Source organism: Tachypleus tridentatus, chromosome 9 (genome assembly GCF_004210375.1).
Source record: "Tachypleus tridentatus isolate NWPU-2018 chromosome 9, ASM421037v1, whole genome shotgun sequence".
NCBI classification, from domain to species: domain Eukaryota; kingdom Metazoa; phylum Arthropoda; class Merostomata; order Xiphosura; family Limulidae; genus Tachypleus; species Tachypleus tridentatus.
The window spans coordinates 96472752-96498440 of NC_134833.1; the positions used below are offsets into that span (position 1 = coordinate 96472752).

At 33.9% G+C, this 25689-nt stretch overlaps 1 protein-coding gene across 4 annotated transcripts in view; it reads left to right on the forward strand.

Moving 5' to 3' along the window:
* The first annotated feature begins 18157 nt into the window (after window positions 1-18157).
* LOC143225826 (uncharacterized) overlaps window positions 18158-25689 on the forward strand; it is a 439460-nt gene continuing 431928 nt past the window's right edge. For 3 of the 4 annotated variants that reach the window (XM_076455895.1, XM_076455896.1, XM_076455893.1), the window contains exon 1: window positions 18193-18549. The gene's annotated coding sequence lies outside the window, so the exon portion shown is untranslated. Of the gene's footprint in view, window positions 18550-25689 lie in introns of all 4 variants that reach the window. The other variant, XM_076455894.1, reaches the window with a different exon arrangement.

The following is a 25689-nucleotide window of genomic DNA, read 5'->3' on the forward strand; positions in this document are numbered from 1 at the left end:
AGTTTATTGATTGAATATGAGTGTATATTTCCAGACGTTCCTAGTCAAACTAACATTACTGTTCATGATGGTGATGTAAGTGATGCTTCTTCTGTGAAACAATATCCATAATGTGTGAATCCAATAAAGGCTAATAAAATGCGTAAAGTTAATTAGTTTGTTTTTGGATTTTGCGCAGAGCTACACGAAAGATATCTGCCCTAACCGTCCCTAATTTAAGACTAGAGAGAAGGGAGATTATCATCACCACCCACCGCCAACTCTTTGGCTACTCTTTTACCAACGAATAGTGGGATTGAGCGTCGCATTATAATGATTACACGAACGAAAGGGCGAGCATGTTTGGCGTGACGGAAATTCGAATCCGCGACCCTAAGATTACGAGTCGAGCGCTCTAACCACCTGGCTTATATGCTGGAGAATGATAATTGTAAAACTCAGTAAAAGTGATTAATCTTCACCTCGTGTATTGATTCCTAAATATGATGGTTCGGTTAGATTGTGACAGACTTTCGCAAAATGAATTGTTAACAATCTGTCAGATGTTGGAATTTATGTTGATAATATTATAATTTACAGTAATACCTAAGAAGAACCCTTATATGTATTATATGGTGTTTTTGAAAAGTTTAACAAAACCAATTTTACTGTCAATTTGTCAAAAGGTGACTTTTATAAGGTGAAAGTTTTTTACTTTACTGTGGTAGATCCCGGTCAAGTTGCTCCAATTCAAGCCAAAGTTGATTGCATTGTGAATTATCCAACCCTTAGAAACAAGAAAAGTTTGATGAGAGTTTTGGGAATTGCTGGTTATTGCAGGAAGTTTTGTAAAAATTTTGGCTTACATCACTGTACCATTAACAAACCTATTGAAGAAAAATCAAGAGGTCAAATATTTATTATGCATTTGTAGTAATGACACCTCATTTTGATAAACCTTTCGCATTAACTGTTGATGTCATCAATTGTGATGCTGGTGCTATTGTATTACAGTCAGATGACAGAGATACTGAACACTCTGTTTGCTATTTTTATAAAAAAAGCTTAATTGTCACCAAAACAACTATTCAACTGTGGAAAAAAAATATTGGTTTTGTGTCAGTTTCAGAATATTTCCATGTATATTTATTTGCATTATAACAACCTTTGCCATTTACACTGATCATAACCAACTGACGTTTTTAACTAAATGAAGAGCAAAAACAGAAGTTTGTTAAACTGTAGTTTATCATTCCAAGAGTATAATTTATTTAGAGATATTCTATGTCAAAGCGTTTGATGTTTGTTTGTTTGTTTTTGAATTTCGCACAAAGCTACTCGAGGGCTATCTGTACTAGCCGTCCCTAATTTAGCAGTGTAAGACTAGAGGGAAGGCAGCTAATCATCACCGCCCACCGCCAACTTTTGGGCTACTCTTTTTACCAACGAATAGTGGGATTGACCGTCACGTTATAATGCCCCCACGGCTGAAAGGGCGAGCATGTTTGGCGCGACGGGGATGCAAACCCGCGACCCTCAGATTACGAGTCGAACGCCTTAACATGCTTGGCCATGCCGGGCCCAAAGCGGTTGATAACATCAGTGCTGATATATGTTTACGTGCTGAGTAATTTTATTTTCATAGAGTTAATTGTATTAATCATGTTACATATTGTCATGATTTTTGAAATTGTACAATGTATTGCTCGCAATGTATATATATATATATATATATGTTACATCTTTGTAAAAAAAAATTAACGTCACTTTTTAATTTTCTAAGGAGGGAGGTGTAACAGGTTTACTGTTATACGTTGAGTTTAATGCCTACATTTCCTTCAGTACAGTTTTTTATGCATGTGATGTATAATGTTGGATGAGTATTACGAAAGTCCCGCCGTTCTCTAAATTTCTAGAAGATTCTTGAGAGTAAGACTCAACAATATTTGTTTTCGGAAAACGCTAGCGTGTTTGAATTTTGTTGTACGTTCTAGAATCTCCAGTGATTCATATAAAAGCAGCTAGCCGAGAGACAGTAATAAAATATTATTGGCCATCTACAGTCGCTGTACTCGGAAGTTATAATTGTGATTAAAACTTATTAATCGGAAAATTACAGAATTTGATCAGGAATGCTTATAGATTTCGAACATACAAACCATTTAATTTCAGTGAATTAACTTAGGACATTAGTATTTCTATGAGAGCATTAGATATTGTCACCAGTGAAACCATACGGGTGCATCAAATTATTTAACCGTCAAAAGAAGTATACTGGTGTATCAACAAAGAATTGATTAGCTCTCCGTTAACATTGATAAAAGATTCAGTTATAGACCAAATATGACTCAGTATCGATTCTAAGTTTGTAAAAAACTGTTGTATATAAACCGTCATTTGTAATAAGTATTAGTAATAATCGTTATTGCAAAATGTATTGTTTTTATGTTTGTATATTAAAGTATATTTATGTTAAAAAAGAAAATTGTATGTATCAGCCTTGTTGGCAAACATCATAAATTTGATACATATTAACATTTAATTGAGTACTAAGTTAAAATTTCCGGCTATTTGAAATCTTAATACCTAGTATATGTAGCAAGATAAATCGAAAGTTCATCCGAGATAAATTATAATAAGTAACATATCTAAAAAATTAAATAGGAAAATTTTCGTTTTTATCTTATTTACTTACTATATGTATGCCCCCCGCTCATACAGCGTTAAGTCTACGGATATACAACGCTAAAATCAGGGTTTGATTCCCCTTGGTGGACTCAACAGATAGCCCGATGTGGCTTTGCTATAAGAAAACACACACTCTTATTATAAGGATTATTTTAATCCAAGTTACAGCTTTTACAGTATGGAAGAAAATTTTTGAAACAGGTAAAAAAAAGCTGTAACTTATAATAGAATAAAAACAGGAAACACGTTTCGTAAGTTACCTTTTTATTCTGAATAAAGGGTTGTTAAATCTAACCTGACTTTTCTTTGTTTTTTTCTCGACAGCCTGGTGGTTAAGGCAATCGACCTACGATCTACGAGTTTCGGGTTCCAATCTATGTCACCGAACATGCTCGCCTTTTTAGCCGTAGTAGCGTTATAATGTAATGTTCAATCGCATCATTCGTTGGTTAAAAGAATAGTCCAAGAATTGGCGTTGGGTAGTGTTGTGTAGCTGCCGTTTCTCTAGTCTATCACTACTATATTTTTAACTAAGAAACAACAAAATTTTCTTGTTTTAACTAATATTTGACCATTATTTTTTTTTATTTAAGGAAAAAGCTATACAATGTCTACCAGAGGTATCGAACCAAGTTTCTTCCTATATATGCACTACCCGCTAAGCCACTTTGTGGGATAGGCGTGAAAATACAAAAAAAAAGAACAACAAGTAACCAAACTAATAATAATTTACTGAAAATAAATCAAGAGTGATTGAGCATATGGAATAGTTATCGCAAGATGCCAAACAAGAAATTATTACTGTTCTTTACATGTGTAGTTTGAACATTGTGTGCCGAACAAGGAGTACTTGTAGTCAAAAGAATGTTTTTGAAATTAATCACAACGTCCGCAATACACTCTGCCCATCACGGGTATCGAAAACCGATTTCTAGTGGTGTCAGTCCGCTGCCATGCCGCTGTGCTACGGTTGGGGAGAGGGCTCGAAAGAGTTAAACAACGCTGTAAATGACTTCCATGAATATACTGTCATATATTGTTCTCTGAGTGAATAACAAAACAAAAGTGTGGGTGTTTTCATATAGCAAAGCCACATCAAGCTATCCTCTAAGTCCACCGAGGGGAATAAAGCCCCTGATTTTAGCACTGTAAGTCCGTAGACTTCCCACTGTACCAGCGGAGGACAACAAAAGGGCGTTCTTAAGTAGTTCATAATGATACGAATTTAACTATTTAGATATAACTTTACCTTGTATATATATATATTTGCCCAAAATTAAAAACAACAACAACTATGGATCAAGCTTCTATACCCTTCATTGCGCACATGGTTCATTTTGATCGAACAAAATTCTGAAACCCGAGTTAATGAAAGTAAAATCACTGGAAATATTTCATAAGTTATAGTTCAACTGTTTTAGTAGATCAAATTGAAAATGAAATATAAACGATGGAACAATCCTATTACGCACAGGACCTAATACAAATTCTAACCAAATTCAACATTCTATAACTTTGAAATGTATATATATATATATGTGCGCGTGTGTGTGTTGGCGCGAGCTTGAAGGAGCCAAAAACAACTGAGGACACGTCCTCATCGTTGTAATAAAAAGTAATGTCATGTCTAAAAGTGAGTTAACGCAATGGTATACACACAAACACATATATATTATAACCATAAATTTTTAAGCCATAAACAAAACACATTAACATTAAACAAAATACGCTGCATATTTTTAAAAAGCTCCTAAAGTACAAGTTACAGCGTGGGATTATAAAATATGTTCTAGGTTTTGAAGGTGACTGCGGAAGTAGGACCCACATTGCGATGGGGATACATCGTCTATCAGTCTTAACCTCCAATTCGCTAGCCTCACTTAAGAAGATTAGAAATTAGGAGAGCGAGATGTGGGTTCTCAAGTCCAAAACGTCCCACATCTATATCACCCTTCACTACTTGCAGACAGTTGTGGGAAGGCGATTGCTCTCCCATGTTATTTATCTCCGGAAGTTTTATTTTACATACCCCCAAATGGAAGTACCTTATTTTCCTTATTTTTTATTTTTATTTAATTTTTTTATCCTTTTCTTATTCATACTTTAACTTGGGAGAGCAGTCATCTTCCCACAACTGTCTGCACGTAGTGAAGGATGATATAGATTTGGGACGTTGTGGACTTGAGAATTCCTATTTTGCTTTCCTAATTTCTAATCTTCTTATGTGAAACTAGCAAATTGGAGGTTAAAACTAATAGACAGTGTATCCCCACCGTAATGTGGGTCCTATTTCTTCAGTCACCTCCAATACCTAGTATACATTTCATAATCCCACGTTGTAGCTGGGACCCTAGGATCGTTTTTTAAAATATGCAGCGTATTTTGTTTAATTTTAATGTGTTTTGTTTATGGATTAAAATTTATGGTTATAATATAGTTAATCAGAGGTTGGGATTTGCTGTTCTTAATGCAGTCCATCCTCATGATTTTGTTTAATTATTTAATTTCATTTAAATTTACTTATTCAATTTCACTAATATATATACGCGCCCAGCTAATACAGCGGTATATCTTCAGATTTACAACGATAAAATCAAGAGTTCGATTTCCCTTGGTGGGCTCAGCAGATGGCCTACTGTGGTTTTGCTATAAGAAAAAATACACAATACACATACACACACACACACACACACACACACACTAATGTATACATACACATTTTAGGAACAACATTTTTTTTTTCATTCTAGCAAAATAAGAAATTTTATAAAGATAACATTGGATCCTGGCTGGATAATGTGGTTAGTAAAGAGCAACATTAGGCCTGCGGTTTGACCGATATGGTTGATGAGAATATTGACCCGGCAATGTCACTCAAGAAAAATCTTATAGATTCAAAAGGTTCAAAATATTCCAAAGATGTTGATTAGTTGTTTTCAATTAAGCACAAAGCTGCACAATAGACTATCTGTGCTCTGTCCACCACGGGTATTATCGAAACCCGGTTTTTAGCGTTGTAAGTCCGCAGACATACCGCTGAGCCACTGGGGGGGCGCCAAAGATGTAAACATACACACATGTATAGTTTATTTAGGTTAGATTTAGGGTCATTTTTCCAGAATAAAAACTTGACTCATGAGACACGTCTTTCACTTTCGTTTTTTAGTTAATATTGATATTCAGATGTTTGTCTAAAAAATGTTAGAAGTATATATATATATATATGTATGTGTGTACATAATCTATATAGATATTTTATGCTTTAAAAACAAGAAAATTACAACTAAATTAATTAGTTCTGTTATCATCTTTAATGAACAGCATAAAATACTGGCGCTCCACTGCGGGGCTTAAGTGACTCCTTACGATTCACAAAGGCCTCAGTTTACAGATCAAGCGAGGCTCCATTATCTTAAATTACTTTTATAGCGACCTCAAGGGGGATATGTTAGGTCACCTTACCTGCTAGCTTGTGAGCTGTCTCGCTATTGGTCAGTGGAACGTTTACGAACTTAAATGATGAAATCCGGAGTGCAGTCATGCTCGCAGATAAGCACTTGTGAAGCTTCACGTTAAAGCAACGATAATAAATGAATGCATTTTGAAACATGGTGCCTCTGAGATTTGCGTGCTAAGGAGTTAGCTAGACATACATACCAAGAAAACTATAAGCTGAGTTAATGTATCATTACACTGTTAGAGGGGCATCATATATATACACGAATTTTTATCAGGCTAGGAGATAATCTTCTCATTATAGGATGTTACACTGCAGTTTAAACATATCCTTTTAAAATATTTCTTTTCTGAAGAAGTCATAGCATATTACACTCGAAGGCTGTATTAACTGTAAGTCTCTGTGATGGAGAGGAATTACATGAAATTGAAATGAATGCATTGAGATTAATATTCAATAATGATTATCGTATGGATAAATGATATACTTTTTTCTTATTTCATGATTCTTTAAGGAGTTTGGTTGTTGTTCTTGTGGTCATTGAACTAACTACACATCATCCAAACCATATTAATCGAGCGTATAAGAATTCACGCACTTATACACAAAAGGATACACACGTTTACGCAATAATAGAAACCTATGCTGACTAGTTAAAAGCAATAAACACAGGAAACGGTGCTGAAAAAAAATATTTTGAAGACTTTAACCGACATTGAACAGAGAAGGAGGGAATGATTACCTTTGTCTCCTAAGTATAAAATCTCAAATTCAAACTATTACAACAATCAGACTATATAAATACATATTGGAAATTTGTATACCGTTCCATTCATCAGCCAGAACCGTTTAAGACTCTATGTCTAAACCAAGCAAGCTATTCTTAATAATTGGTGGCTTATATATCTTAACGGATGCACATCATCATATTTAAAACAAGTCAAGAACTGTTCTCTCAGATCACTGGATTGTTTTCTTCAACCACAAACTTTCTTGTTCTAGTTTATCTGTGTTATTTTTTAACAAATGAGAACATTTGGCTATTTATTCACCTAGACATAAAAACACTGTATATAATGCTCTGAATTAATTAATTTAGTAAGTACAAATTGAGTAAGAGATATAACCAATCTCTCAAGTGAATTTCAACTGGCTTTCCTTTGTCCCTGATCAAATGGATGTAGGGAAGAAGAACCTTCATCAGTACCTGTTTCTTTTAAAACATATACCAAAAAAAACAACAAAAATGATGCCCCTTATTAGCTCAGAAGCAGTTCTGGGAGCTTATAATACAATCGGGGTTGGATAATGTAACGGATTTGCTGTTACACATTAATTCTAATATCTGCGTTTGTTTCAGTTTTATCCATTAGACGTATATTGTTAGATGTGTGTTGTGCAAGTACCGCCTGTTTTCTAAATTCATAGAAGATTCTCGAGAGTAAGAATCTTAATTTTAAAAGAAAACACTAGCGTAAATTCAAATATCATTGAACTTTCGAAAATCTCGCCTAATGAGTATATAAAACAAAGCCATCGCAAGACGCCAAGAGACAGTAATAGAATATTGTTGGTCAGCTACAATCATTATATTATAAGCCACAGAAGCTATGATTGTGACAAATACTTATTAATCTGAAAAATGCAGATATTTGACCAGGAACGTTTATAGATTTCGAACGTTATAAACTGTTCAACTTCAGTGAATTACCTTTGGACGTTAGTATTTCTACGAGGGCATTAGATATTTTCGTTGGTGGCCCGGCATGGTCAGATAATTAAGGCACTCGACTCGCAATCCGAGGGTCACGGGTTCGAATCTCCGTCACACCAAACATGCTCGCCCTTCCAGCCGTGGGGGCGTTATAATAATGCGATCAATCTCACTATTCGTTGGTAAAAGAGTAGCTCAAGAGTTAGCGGTGGGTGGTGATAACTAGCTGCCTTCCATCTAGTCTTACACTGTAAATTAGAGACCGCTAGCGCACATAGCCTCGAGTATCTTTGCGCGAAATTCAAAACAAACAAATTTTCGTTGGTAAAAATTCAGCTTATAAGCGGCGTGAGTTATTGTTTTGAATTAAGCACAAAACTGCACAATGGGCTATCTGTGCTCTGCCCACCACATGTATCGAAACCCGGTTTTTAGCGTTGTAAGTCCACAAACATGCCGCTGAGCCACTGGGGTCAAGCAGCGTGAGACCAACAAAGCTAGTTAGCTTAAGTGAGATATAACAATATGAACTCGGAATTAATTTACTGGTCGTGGACTTGAACCGTATTAAGTTCTAAACCAGATAGAAGGCTCAGTATAGTTTGTAAAACTCTTGTATATAAACAATATTTTTAATAACTATTTGTAATTACTGTTATTATTGTGTTGTTATTTGTATATTTAAATATATTTGTGTTAAAAAAGAAATTTGTGTTTATTGATCTTGTTGGCAAATATAAATTTAATACGCATTGACATTCAATTAGTTTCTAAATTAAAATTTCTGGATATTTGAAACCTTAATACGTAGTGTACGTAACATAATAAATCGAAGACTCGTCCGAGATTAATTATAATACATAATAATACCCACAGTGAGGATTGTCTGATTGTTTGTTTTTGAATTTCACACAAAGCTACACGAGGGTATCTGAGCTAGCCGTCTCTAATTTAGCAGTGTGAGACTGGAGGGAAGGCAGCTAATCATCACTAATCATCGCCAACTGTTATTTTCTTCCTTTACCAACGAATATTGAGATTGATCGAAACATTATAACGCCCCCACAGCTGAAAGGGCTAGTATGTTTGTGTTACGGGGATTCGAACCCACGACTCTAAGATTACGAGTCGATCGCCTTAAACAACTGGCCATGCCGGGTCACACAGTGAGGAAAACAAAGATGTTCCTTCTTGTAGCCTCGTACATAACAACGAACGAGTGAAAAATGATTTTTAAAGGCAATAGGAACGTTGGAGAGTAGCCATGTAAGCCTCTGTGAACGAAATAAGTTAATAACATTACGCGTTAAAATTTAACAAATTAAACTGGTTATGGTCTGTCTTAGGTTTTGTTTTACAATAAAACTATTTTTTTCTTTCTGATTGAAAGCATTTGTACAGTACACGAGATATCTCGATTGACTTGTGTGGCATCCATACATGGATGAACACGTCATGTGAAACTAGCGTGAATTAAACTATGGTGAATACGATACATTTTATATTTTAGACTTGACACAACATAAATCACGATACTTGCATATAGTGACATAAATGTTACTCTTTTTGTTCTTGAGCAGCTGATCAAAAAATTATGCATGTATCTTTCAGTACAAGTACTAATGTTACAATCTCATACATTTTTTTTTTTAAATATTACAATGTTACTTTGACATTTGTAAACACAAAGAGTATTTTTGCTGTTTTTCAAAATTTGATACGAAGGAAAAAAGTCATAGATAACATGACTTCCTGTTTGTTTTCCTTTTAGGATAATAAGATATTATAGTGGGCGTTGAGTGGAGTGTAGGACTACTTGAAGGTCAAATAAAATATCCTCATTTGAACACACCTCTACACAATAATAACTCGTGTATAATTGTATTTTTATACTTTTTCGTTCAGTGATTATAGAATTATCAGTTGTCTTTACCCATTTTGGCTAACTCGTACTAAAACAAAACTACCTATTCACTGAATTATAAATACTCTCTTTCCAATTAGGTCAAATCACATTGCTTCAGAAACAAACTCTTGGTGAAACATAACTTCACAAACAGTTGAGGAGTACAGATAACTGTAACAATTAAATAGTTTTTATACGATTTACGATTCCTTGAACATGACTCTTCTTAAATGAATCTGTTATATTTTGGTATTAGTTATTTCTTTACGTTGGAACAAAAGCTTATTGTTTGATTATAAAGGATATATTTATTGAAGCGCTGATTAATATCATGTCAGTTTTGCATTCTGTACCATCAATAACGCTTTTACACATATATTCTTCTTTGATCTCTTATGAGTCACGGCCTGAATTATGCCCATGTTGTGATGAAACTTTGTATTTTACTTTGTTTTAAAATGACCTGAAGATGTGTGGGTCGTTTTTCTGAGATACGAGTATATTGGAATTCATGAGCTGTTGATTTCAGTTTGTGGGGTAATGTGCGTTTGTGTAGCTCTTTACGTTGTCCATGGGCACTAAAACTAGATGAGTTTGGTTGAAAGAATGTGTTTATATATAATTAATAATAAAATGAGTGTATTATTTCATTGATGTACAATGCAACTTTTATTTTCCTACAATGTTATTATTAATTTATATAAAACCTAAGTTTGTATTTCCCTTCCTTTCAACCAATAAAGCCCTTCTGTTACGCCCCCTTTTCGATAATACAGCAGAGAGTATGATAGCTTATAACGCTAAAAACATGGTTTTGATACCTGCAGTGGCCAGAGCACAGATACCCATTGTGTAAGTCTGTGTTTAACAAAAGACTTCCTGCTTAATAGAACGTTTCAAAATGTTGCAGTTGTAGCTGTTTGCTTAATCGTCACGTACACACGTCTGAAGAGGGCATGTGCTGTGAACATCGTTAATTAAATACTTATATTTGTATCGTTAGTTTACGCTCATTCATTTATTTGCTTAAGAAGTTTTTGTGTCATTTTGTTCACGCCCCCCTGCCACAAAATCGCACTTCACACTTCGAGATTGTAAGTGCGTTAAAGAAGTGTTGATGAAATCCTATTCTTCAACTAGAGAAGGTGAACCAGCTGTCTTTTCTTCATTCTACCAGTTATTTAAATCCATAAAAACACACAACGTGACAAAAGAGGAAAACTTTATTTATAAGTATACAACAAATACAAATTAAAATTAATTTATTTGACGGTAGGAAGGTCCATATTATTATTTATAGTAGAAGGCATAGTTTTACCTTACAAATCCTCATCGAATGGTAAGACATTTGAATAATTTTGTTATGGATAATGTTTGAAGTTAAGACACTCATGAAGATCCCTTTATTTTGTAGTTCAACTGGCAATTATTTATTAGATACAATTATTACAGTCCTTAATGAACTTTCTAAGTTTATTTCACTTTTTACTAAGACAGGTCAAACAATGCAAATTTCAACAGAAGTCTTCCTTTGTAGAATTAGCATTGTCTGTTTCTCAGTATATACACCAAGTTTGACCACAATACCATAAAACTTCTATAGAGTTAGATCTGCTAAAGATCTTGATAGCGGTCAATAAATGCCATAATCTATTTTTTGTTTGTAGTTCTCGTCTGCACAATATGGTATGGTCACTGTTCAGATTCGAGTAAGAAGGGAAGAAAGATTGTTTGTTTTGAATTTCACGCAAAGCTACTCGGCTGAAAAGGCAAGCATGTTTGGTGCGATAGGGATTCGAACCCTTGACCCTCGGATTGCGGGAAGAAAGAAAAAATAACAATAAATTAAATTTTCTGTCACTGTCTGAAGAAGCCAGATCATTAGTCAATAATGTTGCCATTGCATTAGCTCTTCAGACTACTTCCATTCACACGTTTCTCTACTTGTATATTAAGTGTATCAATTTTACTCAATACTTGTTGAATTAAAATTGAACAATTAGTCAACAATTATGTAATAGTACCCTATGGGGCATTGCAGAACTGAGCCTTTTCGTAAGAGCAAAATATAAAATTAAAATTACTATATTACAGAACTTGACAAAATAATAAGACGCTTTATCCGTACATTATTAGATGTCAGGTAAACTATCTATCCATGCCTATCTTTTATCGCACACATATCTAATGTTTTTAAATATTGAAGGTTCTGTATAGATGATGTTCCTATCACAGTTATTATTATTTCATCAAAATGTTATACACGCAGACAAGTAACATGATATATATTTTGAATTTTTGTACCATTATTTATTTTGACAAGTTTGAGAAAACTTGTATAGAGGGTTAATTGAATCTTCATTTCAATGATGTGGAGAAGCTGATATTGTGAGGTATCGCTCACAGATGCTAATTGTGGTGCAACGTGTGACATGTTTGGGTTTCATATATTTGATTCACGGTGAACTTTCGGTCATTCGACTTGGTACTACTGTTGCTTCGTGCACTTCTTAGGTTTAAACTTTGTTTTAAAATTTCCATCAAAGCTACGCAAGAATATATCTCAGGGCGGCCGGTATGGATATTAACACTTTTACTAATAAAACAGAAAACAACGTTTCGACCTTCTTAGGTCATCTTTAGGTTAACTAACTGTTGCCGGGAGCATTTTCATAGGGACGAAAGTGTAAGCGGGTAAAGGATTGTAGGGGGCGTTGCAGTTAGATGTTACGTTAATAATTAGTATTGATTTTTTTGTTTGTTTTTTTGAATTTCGCACAAAGCTACTCGAGGGTTATCTACGCTAGCCGTCCCTAAATTAGCAGTGTAAGACTAGAGGGAAGGCAGCTAGTCACCACCACCCACCGTCAACTCTTGGGCTACTCTTTTACCAACGAATAGTGGGAATGACCGTCACATTATAACGCCCCCACGGCTGAAAGGACGAGCATGTTTGGCGCGACCGGGATGCGAACCCGCGACCCTCAGATTACGAGTCGCACGCCTTAACACACTTGGCCATGCCGGGCCGTTAGTATTGATATAAAGGTGTTCCTTTATATTGGTTTATTTTTGCGTTTGTTTATATTTGTTTCCCTAGTTCCTATCTGGGTGTTTTCTATGGTTATGTTGTGTTTCTTTGATTGTTAGTGTACAAAAAGGTATGAAGATACTTTTGTTTTTTTTGCGTTCTTTGAATCTGGTTTCCATTTTTCTGCTTGTTTCTTCAATATGGAAGTTGTGGCAGTTGTTGCATTGTATTTTATAAATTATGTTTGTGTTGTGTTGTGTTTGTCAGTGTAGTTTTTACATAATATGGACTTTAGTTTTGTACCTGATTTTTGAATGAATTTGGTGTTTACTGGAATGTTGTGTTTTATTGTAAGGTTTTTCCAAATGTTGGTTATTTCTTCGCTAATGTCGGGAACATATGGTATGCAGCAGTATAAGGTTTTGTAGTTTGTTGTAACTTGGGATTTATTGTTACTTGTTTGTTTGGTCTAGGTGTGTGCGTATAATTTTTTCCACATTTTTTTTAGGAAATTTGTTGATGTTGATGAAGTTTTGTTTTATTTTGTTGATTTTATCGTTTATTTTATCGGGTGAACATAGTTTTGTGGCTGTGTTTATTTGGTTTCTTAATATGTTGAGTTTTTGTTTTGTTTCGTGTGCTGAGTCCCAGAGAATGTATAATCTACCGTGTTTCTCCGATAATAAGACCTACCCATAAAATAAGACCTAGTGTAATTTTTGGGGATAGTTTTAATATAAGCCCCAGTTAAGAGTGGCAGGAAGAGGAAATACATAAAAAAAAATATTAATTAGTTTAATAGTTAGTTAATTAGTTTGTTTAAGTATTAATCAGTTAGTTTAATAGTTTAATAATAGTTTATTTTAAATGGTTAGTTTAATAGTTTTACTTTGTAACTTCATTTTTTTAATATATCAAAATAAGACATCCCCTGAAAATAAGCCCTAGTGTCATATTTTGGAGTGAAAATTAATATAAGCCCTGTCTTATTTTCGGAGAAACACGGTAGTATGGGTGATTTTATTCTGAACTTCTGTTTTGAATTGTGTATCGGCTCTAGTGATCTTGAGGTTGAGAAATGCAATTTTATCAATTTTTTTCCTGTTTACAGGTGAACTTATTGTTGGTGTGTATAGAGTTAACATGGTTGAAAATCTAAGTGTGTGTTCTGTATATGTTAATCCAGCAATTGTATCACCAACAAACTAAAACTTTTAAAAAAAATAAAGTACAGAACAACGTATAGTGGTGAGTGTAAGGCTGAATTTATCACTTGAGATTTAATCTGTGTTATAAAAATGTTGGATAGAACTGGTGACACGAGATTCGTTAATCATACTACCTCTCTTTGTTTACCTGAAAATGACCTAAGAAGGTCGAAATGTTGTTCTGTACTTTATTTTTTTTTAAGTTTTAGTACCAGCCGTCTCGAGAATACATTTTTACTACAAGTGGGTTTCTCGTATGCATCATTATGCTACCAAAAATTAAGTGCATCATATTAAGCCTCCTCAGTGACACAGTAGTATGTCTGCGAATTTATACTGCTACAAACTGGGTCTCAACAGACGTAGTGAGAGAGTACAGACAACCCTTTGTGTAGCTTCATATTTAATGACAAACAACAACAGTATGTATTAAATCGATTTTGAATATGCAACTCAGTAAATCATGTGATAACCACATTGGATATAAAGTCGCCCTCGAACGAGGTGTATCAGGACAACAATTTGACATCACTTGACGTTCACTTACGTAGATAGTGTGATGTTACCGAAAACTGATCATGTATGGGAAAGCATATGACATATAACAGCTCTTTCCGACTCAAAATATTCATTCACTCAGATCATAAAAAAATTGTTCGAATCGGGGATTCAGATTTTTTAAGACGGGAATATTCCTTGACATTAATGGTATTAGACAGAATAGAAATATGTATCAAGATGGGTCACCAGATCTATCCACGAAGAGGCCTACAACCGTGATAAGCAAATTGCGGTGTTTTGTAAAAGATTAAATCTCACGAACATATGTTCAATTGTGTCAAAAACCTTCATTTGTTCCAACCAAAAGTACATGATATAAGCAGGAAAGGTTTCCTTCTGTAAAGCTACAAATTCACGATTACACAAGTATCTTCCACTATATATCTGTTCAACTATCGCATACCTAAAGCAATTGGAGAAAAATGTGCGTTCATACTATTCCGTATGATGACATATTGGTAAAGCCTTCGGCCTTTCGATTTATGCACATATGATCGGATTGTTGAAACAGGCGCAAAAAAAAATCATCCATGCGCAGTAGATGGATTATGGAAAGGAAGAAGTGTGTAGTGGTATGCTTTGTAATTATAATAGAGTGTGTCACAAAGAGGTTGAGGTGAAACAATTGGTAAGAACTTAGTTGAAGATGGTCAAATCAAATTTCATTTTCTTAGTTATCTTCTCTTTAGAAAATATCTAATTGTGCCAGTTTTGTTTCATATTTAGACGAAATGTATGTAGTTATAGACTATAATTATTTTCTACCAATAAAGCGTTTAGAATCTTTCTTCTTTTATTAACTTATATTTTTAATACATAAATATTTGTTTGTTTCTTTGTTAAATTCGCGCAAAACTATTCAAGTGTTATCTGAGCTAGTCGTTGCTAACTTAAGTGATAGCTAGTCAACCTTACCCTCTTTCAATTCTTGGGTTATTCTTTACTATTTGGGATGTTCTGAAAAACATCACTGACATAATAAATCATTTTACTGCAGCATTTTGAGTAAATAATATTTTCGGTTATAATATTGACTTCTTATTAAAGCAAGCTGTCTAGATACATCAGAACTAAATATATCTCGCTCGAACAGTAAATCAAATACTATGTTCGAACTATGTTACTTATAATGATCACTATTACTTTTGCCCGGCATGGCCAAGCGGTTAAGGCATTCGACTCATAATCTGAGGGTCGCGGGTTCGAATTCCCGTCACACCAAACATACTTGCCCTTTCAGCCGTGGGGACGTTATGTTGTGACGATCAATCCCACTATTCGTTGGTAAAAGAGTAGTCCAAAAGTTGGTTGTGGGTGGTGATGACTAGCTGCTTTCCCTCTAGTCTTATACTGTTAAATTAGGACGGCTAGCATAGAAAGCCCTCGTGTAACTATGCGCGAAGTTCAAAACAAACCAAACAATATTTTCGGCCATAAAGTTGAATAGAAGTACTGTGATAAATCAATAGAACAGAAACTAAAGCCTATAAGATGGATAGTTTACTCTGGATAATTTGTAAATGCTTTCACAGTTAGTTATTTTTGGCTATAATCCTAATATCAGAGGGGAGTCGAATAACTTACTCTCTCAGTGGCACAGTGGTATGTCTGCGGACTGATAGAAACCGAGTTTCGATACCCGTGGTAGGCATGACATAAAAAAGGTCTTTTGTGTAGCATTGAGCATAATAAAAACAAACAAGTAACAACTGTATTACTTTGCTTAATACACATATAGATGATTTAATTCTTCAGTCAAATACTTTTACTTACAGATAAAAATAAATTATGGAATAATTTTCGTTGCTTCCTTAATTGAACAGTGTTACTTACAAGCAACGTAACATTTATAATTTACCAAAACATAATTCCCGAAAACATTTTTGTGCAAAATATACCTATTTAGGTAAGTCTCTCATTTACCTTAATTATTTTTTATTCATATTCGTTACACAAGCATGTAAGTATGGAATAAAAGGGACATTTGGATGCTGTGTATTTTATTCAGGATTTCACCCTTTGAACTATCCTGACAGAAAACGTAGAATGTGTTCCCGCCTCCTCCTCGAATGTTTACTTCGGTTTTGTTATAAAAGCTGTCAAATGTGCTGAAAAGTTTGCTGCTGTCACAGCGTATTTTAAAGACTGTTTTAGGCAGCTTCAATGTTTTTTGTGATTGATTTATTTCTTTGTGTACTGCAAAGTAAAAGTTTCGCGTCAGATGTCTGTTTACTAATACTTGTGTAAAAATACATATCAGTGTATAGATATTCCTAACTTCGAACTGTAGACTACATCGTCACTTTTATAACGCACCAACTGCCCTAAAGTGCGTAATGCATTTTAGGGACAAACTGACTCGTACTACGAACACTCGGATTTGTAGTCATGGAACGCTAACAACAATGTAATTCCTGGCCTACAGAGGTTGGACAACACTCTAACATGTTTTGTAATTTTCATAGCACATTTGGCTTCAGCTGGTGCATGGTGTTGCTTAACCAAAAGCTAAGTAAGATTGTTTCAACAGAGGATTAAGTGTATAAATAATTCTCTTTATGTCTGATTAATTACCCAAAATATATTTCAACGTATGTCAACATTTACTTTCCCCCCAACTGGGATGGAAAGTGATTTTTTTGTTTAACTTCTTTGTTTTTTTCAAACTCATTTTCATTGCAAATCTTACAACTTTCTGTGATTAGATGTTAACGTAATTTGTTTTGAATTTCGCGCAAGGCTACGCGAGGGCAATCTGCATTAGTAGGCCCTAATTTAGCAGTGTAAGACTGAAGGGAAGGCAATTAGTTATCACCACCCACCGCCAACTCTTAGGCTACTCTTAACTTATCGTAACTTACAACTTAAACCACATAACTATTATACAAGAAAGAAAAGGAATCTTCAACTCAGCAGAAGATTTTTTTTCACTAAACTTATAAACAAATATCACAAATTTCACGAGCACCGCTCAATATATATCACTAATATTATTACACGTTTTCCACATTTCGATTTATTTCGATGTCTTTGTTTTGGAATTTCGCACAAAGCTACTCGAGGGCTATCTGTGCTAGCCGTCCCTAATTTAGCAGTGTAAGACTAGAGGGAAGGCAGCTAGTCATCACCACCCACCGCCAACTCTTGGGCTACTCTTTTACCAACGAATAGTGGGATTGACCGTCACATTATAACGCCCCCACGGCTGGGAGGGCGAGCATGTTTAGCGCGACTCGGGCGCGAACCCGCGACCCGCAGATTACGAAGCGCACGCCTTAACGCGCTAGGCCATGCCAGGCCCATTTCGATGTTATTAGTTGCAGTGGTAAAAATGATAACATACCAATAATGATGAAAGTAAGAATATTTAAAATAATAAGTTTGAATGAAGTTACATGTGGTTAAGTATGTACCTATTATTAGTCGTTGATATTTGGTTACTAAAATAGATGATAACGGCTTAAAACCTAAAATCAGAAAGAAATATTTCATAACAATAGAATATCTCTTCCCCTTATCGACACAAATAGACTCGCCCTATTTGGCATTTGTATTTCGTTATTGGCTGACGTAAGACTCTCCACTAAATTTGAGGGTCCAGTAACTTCTACTTTACTTACTCCTCGCTTTCGGTGTATGTATATACATTAAGATAAGTGGTGGGTAGTTTTCAAACGTGTGTATGCCTGAAGTGTGAAGGTATGTTTTTCACGTGTGACTGAAACATTTTTTTTATACATATTGAAAGTAGCTTTTCATTGTTGTGCTTTAAAAAGAAACATTTATTTGGAACTTATGTTTTATTTACAGTATTACTGAACAATTCCACAAGCCCAAAATAAGTGAAGTCACGGTTTGAAGTCTGTGGGTCAACTATCAGTAGAAGGAAACGTGTTGAATATACGTCTATTATTACAAGTTAAGATTAATTTGCTAACTTAGTGGGTACCACATGTGTCCTGCTTAAGAAAAGTATCTAGTGATGGAATATGAGTAGGTCTGGGGGTAAGTAGTAGATATGCAACTATCTTTCATAAGAACTAATGACTAAAGTTAAAACGGCAGAAGTAAGCTATTTCATAATAAAAGTTAGAACGTAAATGTAGCATAATATTGAAAACAATTCTGTTTGATAAAATGGCTAAAAGTGCTTAATGTCATAAAACAGTCTATTAGGTATACAACTCGTGATGATTAGATTGCACGAAATTATCAGGTTGGGTTCATAATGATAATGTCGGTTAAATCTCAAAATGGTAATAGTAAATTAGTGTCTAAAGATGTTTGGCTAAGGTGGGATAACGTGGGTTAAAGAATTTATTTTTGTGTGTAAAGATAATTAAAAAAAATATTTTAGCAGTATACCCATATATATTAAATATGAAGCTTAAAATGTATAAAAGTGATAGGCTGTTATAAATAATAATATAATTCACTTACTGTTAAAGTTGACATTGTTAGTGTTACCAAAACATGAATTTATTAACAAATCGAATTTCTGGGTAAATGCTGTTATTAAAGCAGTTTGTTTATTTAAATAGGTATTAAAATTCGGCATGTTTACTTCTTGTAGCATATGTAGATAGAAATTTGTGTAACTGTAGAGTGTAACGTTAAATATATAATTATTATTTGAAATTGAGATGCTAGGTTTAAAATTCATAATAAAATAAAGAGGTAATAGTACTAATACAGACCTAATTAAAAATTGACTAAACGGATGTGACTGGCTTGAGACCTGCGGCTGTATCAGCAATACATATTTAATCAAATTAATTAAAGCCGGCATCCTACTTTCGAACTACCCACAGATATTTTGTACATAGTAGTGAACGTTACAAGTACAACTTGTTAAACGTAATAGTGTGAACAGACTGTACCAGGGAACGTACGGGCCTTGGGTTGCTATATAGCGTAGGATATATACTCGCGTACTAACGGCAGGAACTCCTTTTATTTTTTTTAATTAAAAGGGGATGAAAAGCTAGAACTGAAACAGCTGTACATGGTCATATTGCATTTTTCCTTTCGTGGCCTTGGTGATAACATTGAAGTTCTTGTGTTATTAATCTGATACTTGAGTGTGGAGTGTTTCTTTTTGTGTGTGGGGGCGTGAGCATGGCGACAAAAACGCAAACTTTCGCTTGTACATAACTTGTGTAACGCTATGAATTTTCTTGTTCATGTAGATGTATCTTATAAAGCAAGAAAAATAGTATGGTTTTATTTGGTAAAAATCGCAAATGTATAAACAAAATGTCTGGCAAAAAGTGTTCATATCTGATATTGAGACTAAATTTCGTGTTTCGTTGTCTTAAGTTTTCAAAGATTAGTCATTGTAAGAGATATCTAAAAATAAAGGTGTTGATTATAATATTAAAATAAATATCTGTTGCTTGCAATAACTAAGCAACATTCATATCTGGATTGAATAATATATGCTAAGAAGTGCAGCTTTTAATTAACTTAGTGTTGACACAACGGCAGAAAGGATGATAATAATAATAATAATAATAATTATTATTATTATTATTTAAACCAAATAATTAAAGATTTACGAAAAGTCTTGTCTATTCAAAAATAGTTTAAAATTTAGAATAGAGAAAATAAAAATTTATAGAAGCTACCAATAATTCAAATAACTAAATAATAATTAAAAAAACAACAATAACAAAAAAAAAACTACAAACAAGACGATCATCTGGTCATTCAAGGCTATCCTTGTATATCTAATCTTAAGAAAAATATTTAAAAATATCCTTTATTTTTCAGATAGCAATCGACACTCTATTTCCGATTAAATTTATTCAATACGCAAATGACCCTATTAGAAAAATAACGAGCTTAACTGAAAATAGACTTTCTCCAAATCTGAGCTCGTGATCTCTCGTTTTCTTCGTTAATTGTTTTAACTGTCAGTTTTAAATCTCGTGCTTCTTCGTCATCTTGTCTTTGTAGCTGCCTTAACCAGAGCCTAGTCTTTCGTTCTTTTTATCTTTAGCTTGTATTTTCTCGTTCTACTGTCTTCGAAACTGTCTTAACTGGAGCCTAGACTGTCTTTTTTTTATCTTTAGTTCTGTACATTCGTCCGGTTGTTTCTAAAACTTACTTAGCCGGAGTCTAACCGGTCTTTATCAAATCTGAAACTTCCTACACCAACCTTTTTTGAACATCCAAATAGTTAATTTCGATTTTTCCAAGCTACGTACTTGGAGTGAAACTAAAGTAACCTCGTAGTTAGTATAGCTTTGATTTTCATAAGTATTTATAAATATTAGAATGCATTGTTTTATCAATTGGGTATTCTCGTGGTTAACAATGTTTTTGGCCGTAAATCCGTATATCACGAGGTTTGGCCAGCTTGCAAGATATTTAATACAAAACCAAATACATATGTTAAGCTCATAACACAACTAATATATTTACCATCAGTGAGAGATTGGCAAAGCATCAATAGTGTAATACCGTCGGAAATTGTTAAATATGTAGTTGTCTATGGTTCCATACCATTTAAAATAACCATTTTGTAATGAGCATAGTTAATGCTTCTGTTATTTCGTTGAAATTTATTTCATTCTGAATTACTTAAATATAGGTGGTATAAACTGTTTCTTTGCAACTGAAGATGAAATTTGCACCATATAAAAAGCCTTAATTTATGACTTTCCAAAAATGTGTGGTTGAAAGCTAAGGAAATACTGTTGAATGGTCTTAACTAGCATAATTATTCCATTCAGAAGCGTTTTTACAACTTTTCTAAAAAAATTAGTTCGATTTTTGTGTTAACATTCAAGCTATAAATATTTAAGTTTGTTTTCAGGAGACACTTTAACCTTTCCATTCAGATATTTAAAAGTGTTAACGAAAACCATGTGTATGCCAACATGGAAAAATCCTCATGCACACTGGATGTTCAATGGTGAAATTCGCAAATTTGTGGCCAAGAGACCAGCTAACTCGCTGTAGAGATTTTGGCTTAATAATAAACACAAATACGCATTTGATATAGTTTCGATATAGTAGTGAACTACACAAGAAGAGTTTAATGTTCTTACTATATTTCTTCACGTATGTTTGAATCAGATTGAGATTCTGGAGGAAAGGCATGCATGTTTTCATATGTATATTTTTCAGCATTATTAAAAATCAGTTTTTGAACCGCAATTAAACATGAAATAAGTTATCTGTATTGCCATTAGCACGCACGCTGGAAAGGTCTCTCTGTTGAAAGCTAACGTGTATACGTACCCACTTCGACATACCCGTTTGATTTTATCAGGACTTTGAAATTAAACTTTGTGTGTGTGTGTGTGTGTTGTGTGAAATAAGCATGTTTCAATTTTGGAACTTGCCTTTTCCACCTTGACCTTATTTAAAGTGGTTTGTTGGAATAAAGTTATACAGAATTCTTGGGTTTACAGTCATGTACACCTCAATTTACCCGAGAAATAATAATTTCCATAATGATAGACCTTTTAGTGATTTCTGGTGTCATACAAGTATCTGTCTTAGCTATATCAACATTGAAAGCCTAGCAATTATTCAATAAGTTTTCATTCATCGTGAATTGGACTTCTAACTCTCAAGTTATTGATGAGTTTCCAATGAAACCTAACTGTGTTTTTTAATACGTTTATTAAAACCTTGTACACCAGTTACTCGTGAATCCACGATACTGTTAATTAAAGGATCGCTATCAAAATGAGTCAGTCACACAAAATACAAGAAATGCCATCAGTGTTATTTTTAAACTCGCTAATTACTCTTGGGCTTCTTGTGTATTTTACGTGTAAAACGAATTATATCATCCAATAATTTAGTTAGTTCTTTACACTAAGTGTTGTAACAAGAAAAACCATATAGACCGTACCTGCAGTGAACGCCAAAAAACAAATCGGTAGGTTGATTACTATTTTGTTGAAGTCTACACTTTTTTTCCAATATAACATAGACGTGCGATAGTTTTATTGTTTTTAAATATTTACATGTTCTACAGTAATTCCTACACCTTGAATCCGAAAATATACCTTTTTCTCTCTCGCGTACAGATAATTAACGGGTGACATTTTGTTATGCCTAAAATTTTGACAATCATCGGCTTTTGATTTATTTAGACTAATCGCGATGAGAGAGCCTTACCGACTGCTTCAGAATCAAACAGAATAAATAATAAATGTTCATTGTGTTAAAAGGAATAATACGTTGATCTGGGTAAAATTTTTTTCTTCTCGATCTGTAAAAAAAAAAAAAATATCTGTTATAGAAAAAATTTTCATTTTTCGGTATGTTTATCGCACTTATTAGGGTTGTTTCGGTGTTGGCATATGTTTGCCCTTTGCTATGTATTATATATAGATAATTTAGTTACACTACCTATAAATGCTTATTATAATCTCAAATACATCGAGATGACAATCTCAAGCTGAAGTTTAATCTTTTATATCTCGAATTAATGCGATAAAGTAGTCAATAGCTACAGTAAGTCATCACGAACCGTATCAGCTGGTTACAAGCTATTGTTCTATTGTTAATTTTCTCTTTAACTTAGTGTTGTTCTACTGTTTGTTTTTTAATCAAACTCGCCAAACATTAAGAACAGAAAAAGCCTGTCTTATCGGAGTTTTTATAGTATGTTATCATTAACATTTTCATGTAATATTTAATAAAGAAACCATGGTTTATTTCTTTCATTATGAAAACGAAAGGGCCCGGCATGGCCAGGCGGGTTAAGGCGTTCGACTCGTCATCTGAGGGTCGCGGGTTCGAATCCCCGTCACATCAAATATGCTCGCCCTTTCAGCCGTGGGGGCGTTATAATGTTACGGTCAATTCCACTATTCGTTGGTAAAAGAGTAGCCTAAGAGTTGGCGGTGGGTAGTGATGACTAGCTACCTTCCCTCAAGTTTTACACTGCTAAATTAGGGACGGCTAGCACAGATAGCCCTTGAGTAGCTTTGCGCGAAATTAAAAAAACAAATAAAGTAATAAAAACGAAAACTTGATGAATAGCAGTCTTTAAAAAACCAAATGTTTTGGTACATTTAATTGTATAAAGGCTGAGCAGTTTTAAAATAAGCATTTTTATCATAGAAATAGAACAGGTAGAGTTTTGAATTTACAAAATAATTATTTTCCTTTTATAAAAGATCATGGATTTGCGATTTGATAAGTATTTTTTTAAACCTATTTACCCTTTTGACCTTCAGAGTAAAAAGTATGACACGAAACAGAAAATCGAGTCGGCTTGTGGTCTAAATTTGCCTTTCTATTTATTTTTTATATAATTATTCCGACTACTTAGATTTAATAATGGATTTTATTTTTGAGTCGGTTAAATTTTAGAAGATTTTCTAACTTGCACTTGGTGATGTATAAAAGTGTTAAAAATACAATGGTGCATCAAAGTGTATCTCACGTTGAGAAATATAGTAAATTCATGTACCTTTATTTAGGGGTGGGGGTGTAGTTAAAGAATACGAATCCGAAAAGTTAAAATAAATTTTGAATATATATGTACGAAAATCCTACAGTTAGTGCTGTAGGGATAAGTGATTATTGCATAACAGTTCTATTTGTGTGTAGGTATAAGTGCTCCTGCCCACAGCGACCCACAATTTCTGCAAACTACCGTAGGCGATAACATTAACCTCTTCTACTGTGGTTTTTATAATACAGTTCTCGTAGCTACCTACACGTTTAGTTAAATAATAAGTTAAAGATCAACTGATTACAACGTTTCGGTATAACAAAGCACGTGCGCAAAATTTTATTAACAAATTGACATGACTGTAGAGAATCAAATATGAAGTATTGCTGATCCGTTTTGACGGAAAAATCCATTCACTTGCTTTAATAAGATCCAATTTATGTCATATCTATGACACTAAATGTAGCAAGCTCTCTTTAAAAACAAACATAATATTCTAGATTGTCAAAAAAGTTCTTTTAAAGGTTTCTATTTTAAAATAAAATAACCTTTTTAGAACGAAGGTGTCGCACAGGGAAGGTTAGTAAGTTTCTGTACACCTGTGCCTACTAATTGCAAATATACCGAACCACTACTTTTCTTGAGAGAAGAACAGATGATTTTTTGTTTCCACTCTGTTTTCAAATGCTAGGCGTATTTCGGTATTTTACGCGTGCAACTTTGTTATCATTTACAGATTAACATAACGGTACAGCGTTTGACTCTATTATACAGACGTGGTAACGGTATAATTATTGACGCCATCATAAAGAAGTGGCACAATTCACATTTGGGCATAAAAGTATACGTGCTGAAAGATCTAGCATATAACTTGTAGTTTTACCAAAACGTAGGAGGAAAACGTCTGTGAAAATCTAATAACTGTAGGTGGTGGTGCAGTGTGTTGTTTGAACCATATTTGCCTATCGCTTAAAGTTACTAAGATTTGCAGTTAAAACTGGGACTTGATTCTTAGTATTATCTGTTATGTTACGTACTATACTTTATTCCGGACGAATCTCCGATTTATTATCTTACGTACGTTACGTATTACTATTTAAATAACCAGCAATTTTAATTGTTAATTAAATGTTAATGTGTTTATCATATTTGTCAACAAGACTGATGCACACAGCTTTTTTTAACACGAATATATTTCTAATATACAAAAGAAAATCCAAAAAATACAATTTATAATGATGTTAACACTTGAGCTAAAGCTCCTATGTAAAATCCAGAATTACATGTTGCCTGTATAGCTTCATACTGTTCTATTGTTCCACTGTCATTTGTTCCTTTGGGGTCGGGCCGGAGGACATATGATGTGACTTTCAGCGATTCTACAGCATTGTTAAAGTAAAATGTGCTGCGATCTAAGGTCACTTTACTTGGAAACAGTTTTGTTGGTTTCATAATGAAACTTTATTCTGAGCATTTTGTTTATTTATCATTGCTATGCAGAACAAAGGGAAATTGTACCGCATGACACACATACATATGTATCTATGTTGAAAATTCTGCTTATCACATGATGTAATAGTAGTCTTTAAAATTTTCACTTTATTCTCCCTTTCTCTGTCACACACACGCAGACAGACAGAGAAACTCGCATATATATCTATTGCTACTCCTTTATTTTATCTCTTTATGTGAGATTGACATATGGAGGTTAAGACTAA